The following is a 4,712-nucleotide window of genomic DNA, read 5'->3' as shown; positions in this document are numbered from 1 at the left end:
ATCGCATGTTGAGACAAAATTATTTGATTATTAACATTGCTTACTACCTTACTACCTTTATGGGCAGTAAGCTGTGTCCAGGCTTAATAAAGATACAGTCTGATTCACTTTAAGGTGCAACAGTAAGAGCCATAAAACCTGTTTCAAAGAAATTTCAGTGTTCTACATAAAGGACATTTAAAGCCACTACATTTTCATTTAGTGGTCTCGTGTTGTTGCACTGTGAAATATTATGCCACTTATGCTCTTTCAGAGCAGCATGCTGCCTCCTTCTTCAGGGTTGGAGTAGGATTTTGGTAGGCTGTATAAAGGTGTTCCTAATTTATTTCAGACATTGAAAATTTCAAGTTCTTTATTTTTGTTGTAGTGAGTATAAGCAGTCACAGTTCACACTTTTTACGCATGCCATGCAAATCTGGCTACTTTATGCCGATGCTTCGGGATCTAATTTCTGTCATCGTTCCCAGTAAAATGTCATATGAACATGGTCTCATTCTTAAAGGTTATGTAGCTATGGATATTTGAAACTCAGAAGCGAGAACGCGATTGAAAGCAACAACAGAAACCATATGTTACGACGGCCGCACTGACCCGCCTTCCGCCGCTACCAACCCCGCTTGCAGAACGAACGTGTCGGTTAAAACCGCTAACTACCTCGCGGGATACAACCAAAATCGGTAGTGTGTAGCCTTGCGTAATTTATCTTGAGTGCAACTACGACAATGGAAGACGTTTTGTTCAGCGCAGTACAGACAACTCTCCGTTTATGAACGAGTTCCAAGATGTTTGTTATGTATATCTTGCATCAGGTGTCGAGGCAGAAGCCATTGTATAAAGTGTTGAAACGTATTAATGTGTGTGAAGGGTATGCAATACGTTTTATTATAATGTATGTGTTATGGTTTATTGTAGACAATACGTAACGTAAAATAAAATAAGAAAAGAATAATAAATCATGATATCGTACTTGTTAATTTTAATTAGAAACCTGAAGAGTTACAAAATAGAAACAAAGAAAATGGCTAGGTTATTTTTATTAACCAAGAGCAGTTCAGTATAATTATCATATAATAATTATTGTAATAAGTAAATTTTTTAAAAAAATATTTAAATCTTACAATTATGTTCATTTCGTTTTATAAGGATCTATTGGCGACATAAATTTTGAATGAATTGTGACGTTCATTATAGCGAATGTTTGTAAACCGAGAGTTGCCTGTAATGGACACGTTTAAATCATCTATTCTATGTAGTCCATCACAATCATATTTTTTTGACATTTTCATTTTTCAGAGTTTATATACACTTTTCTTCTGGATTACCTTGCGTCAGTTTATGCAAGAACGCTTTGAGAGACGCAACACATCTGGATTGGAAGACGTGGCTGCACCTCTACAAATTACCGTTGGTCCTGCAACCAGAGGTAAAATGTAACATGTTGTTTCATGATGTAATGAATATGGACATGAGGACCATTGCATGAACTTGTGGCTGTATTGTAATTACATTTGTAATTTTCATTGTGGAGGTAATGAACTCCATGGTGCTCAGTCAGTCTCAAAAAGTTGATAGTTGCCAAGAAATGCCTCTATTTGACATTAATGTGTTCACAAAAGCCCACCACTTGATACTATCCTGAACCAGCTCACACCCTCAATACATTATTTCTTTAAGCTGTATCTTGGTAGTATCATACCATGTATGCCTTTGTCTTCCAAGTGTTTTCTTAGTTTGAGGTTTTCTATCAAACTTCCTATGAATGTTGTAATAATACAGATATTGATGCTCCTAATTATGTAATTTTCTTCATTCTCCACTTGATTCTATTCTGTTAGTTCCATATATTCTCTTCAACACTTCATTCGCGAACACCTTCATTGTGTGTTCTTCCCTTGGAATGAGACAGATAATGCAGAGGAAGATAAAGCATTCTGAACTGAACAGAAAGACATTGAGATTTGAGATTCTAATGGTAGTGTAAAGATGTTCATGTTGGTCTTCTGGGTAGTGACAGCAAGTGGAGTTTTAGGCATAATAACCAGTGTTTCACAGAAAGACACTGCCTCCAGAATTGAAGATGGTGGTATTATGTTCCTCTGAAATGTTGGTTTCTACCTACAAGTAAACACTATTATTAGCCAGAAGTCCAACATAACAGCAAAAACAGTTTGCATCTGTTAAGTATGTGGTTAGAAAAATTGTTTGTTGGATGTTTGAATTATAATATTTAGAACTGAAAATTGTAATAGCGGAGGGTTCTAGCATAAACCTCAGAACCTGGGTAAATTGTTGTTACAGGTTTTTCAGATACACAGGAAGCCAAGCAGTCAAGTCAGGCCATGAACTGGCTGCGTGACCTTTTAAGATTGTGCTGGCAAAATTATGGATTTGGGTGGAAGCGATAATGCTGTTTGTGATAGGTCTCAGTGGATTTCAAATGACTGTATATCGCATTATCTATATGGCACTCTTCCTTATCTTTAAAAATAATTTTCTTTCCTTAAGTATTATTAACAAAGAATGTGTGATGGAGAAGTCATGTCCATCTGTCAAACCACAACTTTCCTTCTTGAAAACTAGTAATTAAATTTTGATGAAACTTGGTTTTAAAGTTTAAAGCAGAAGTTGGCTGGTGATTAAATTCTTGTCTGTGTATATTCAGTGTAATTACTACTTTACGTGAAATTCAGTTTTCTTCTCATATTTACAAGTTTTTAATTGCCTATCATGTAAATATTGGTCCATAACGTAAGCTCTGTTAACATACACAACATTTATTTGAACAATTGTATGATGCATTTAATGAAATATATAAATAAGTAATTTTGGATCCTGTGCAGTGGCGTATCTGTACTTTGATTTAACTTTATAGTGGGAAATATGTACTTCATATAAATTAATATCAAAGCCAGTGTTATATGCAACTGTTTGTGCAAGTGTCAAAGTGCTCCTTGCATAACAGTTGAATGGTTACTACTATACTTTTGTGCTATATTATCCAATTTTCTGACAGCATCATTAAATAAACCATAAATAAAAAATTGAATAAATAAATGCACAATTAAAGTAAATAACAACAAATAATAAATAAATATACAGGTATTGCTGTAATGGCAAATTGCTGTGAGATTTTTTCTTTGGTTTAGCTCTCTTATCAAGCATGGCGCAAGTTTAAGTATGGGTTCTGGCAGACTGTGATAATCTACTCCATGTCCATACTGGTACTGATCTACACATATCAGTTCGATGATTTTCCCTCCTACTGGACAGACTATCTTGGCATTTCTCAAGAACTGTAAGACACATTTTTAATTTGAATTGAATTTACATTCTTTTACCCCACTTCCTGTATTTTGCATGATCTTGCCACCACTTTCAATTTCCCTGTTTCATTTAACTGTTGATAATGCCAGCATGGCAATCATAGAAACATCACGAGTTGGAAGCAGCACCTAACACCACGTAATGCAGGATCTTGTAATTGATCTTTGACAAATATAACATGTTGTCAGGCAAAATTTATCTTTGCATTTGTTTGTGATTGGAGCTTAAATATGTAGGTTTTGTATGAAGATAAATCATAAACATAACCAAACATGTGTGAAATATTTTTCATGTGTTGAAAGCCACATATTCTTGAGGATGAAATAGGTAGTTTGCTGGCCTAACTTTATGACCAGAAGAAGAATAAAAAGGAGAAAACTACAAGTATGTTAACTATGTGAAATGTTGAGGCTGTATCTGAATGAGAAATGTAACATGGTTAGAGTCTGTTATTGTAAATTATGCAAAAGTGATTCATTGAATTTTATAATTGTTAATTTATGGTTCCACGCAACCTTACAAGATAGTTAGAAACATTTGATGGGCAATATGCATCAAGGCTTTTCCAGAACTTTTTGTTATGAACCAAGATTACTCTGTTAGTAAAGAGACAGTATATGGGCTGGATAAATAGGGTTTCATTTTTAGCAGGAGCACTGATCTTCATCCCTCCACAATCCATATTTATTTGGAGTGCACCAGCTTTCTATGCATTGGAATGAAGGGACTCTTAACCTGGAAGAAAACATCTCCATACACAGCCATAATATTAGAATGCAGAGGATCTTACCATCATACCCTCTGTACACTTTCCAAGACATCGTTCTTAGGCATGGGTAACTTATCTTAACTTTATTTTGTTAATACTTACATTTTTATATCAAGCTGTCAAGTTGACTTAATTTTCATGATTTGCTAGTTTTAAACCTCAATTTCTCCTGTGTTCTCTCCCAGGCAAAATGATATTGGCATGGAAATATTCCAGACCAGTGAACTGTTCATTAAACTGCTCATTCCTACTTTTTTCCTGATCACGGTGATACGGATGCACTACTTTGACAGTGACTTCCTCACGCTCACAGATATCAAATACAGGTAAGCTGCCTATCTTTGAAACTCCTCAGACTACTGAATCTGATGAGCAAATGGTGGTAATGAATCATACATAATATTTTAAGGGACACTGCAGACTTCACATGATTAACACAGTTTCGAAGTAAAGTAACAAACTACCTAGACATTAGCCAGCATCATCTCCTTTCCCAGTTTACGTGGTCATGAAAATGTCTTTCATCGTCTTTTCTCCTTACCATGTGGCTTTAAAAAATTCTTTTTCATGACCTGTTTTCCTTAACATATTTGTTACCATGTGGATAGCAGCCACTCAC

The 4,712-nt window shown here is 35.1% G+C and overlaps 1 protein-coding gene across 2 annotated transcripts in view; it reads right to left on the bottom strand.

Moving 5' to 3' along the window:
• Window positions 1–334: 334 nt before the first annotated feature.
• Window positions 335–4,712, bottom strand: part of LOC147872968 (uncharacterized) — a 28,481-nt gene continuing 24,103 nt past the window's right edge. For both annotated transcript variants that reach the window (XR_015536305.1, XM_087353343.1), the window contains exon 4: window positions 335–2,115. The gene's annotated coding sequence lies outside the window, so the exon portion shown is untranslated. The remainder of the gene's footprint in view (window positions 2,116–4,712) is intronic.

Source organism: Zootermopsis nevadensis, unplaced genomic scaffold (assembly GCF_977971745.1).
Source record: "Zootermopsis nevadensis isolate Lab colony 2312 unplaced genomic scaffold, Znev_1.0 Znev_ptg000022l, whole genome shotgun sequence".
In the NCBI taxonomy this organism is placed as follows: Eukaryota; Metazoa; Arthropoda; class Insecta; order Blattodea; family Termopsidae; genus Zootermopsis; species Zootermopsis nevadensis.
Note: the sequence above shows the minus strand (reverse complement) of the source record. Positions and strands in the feature narration are given on the sequence as shown.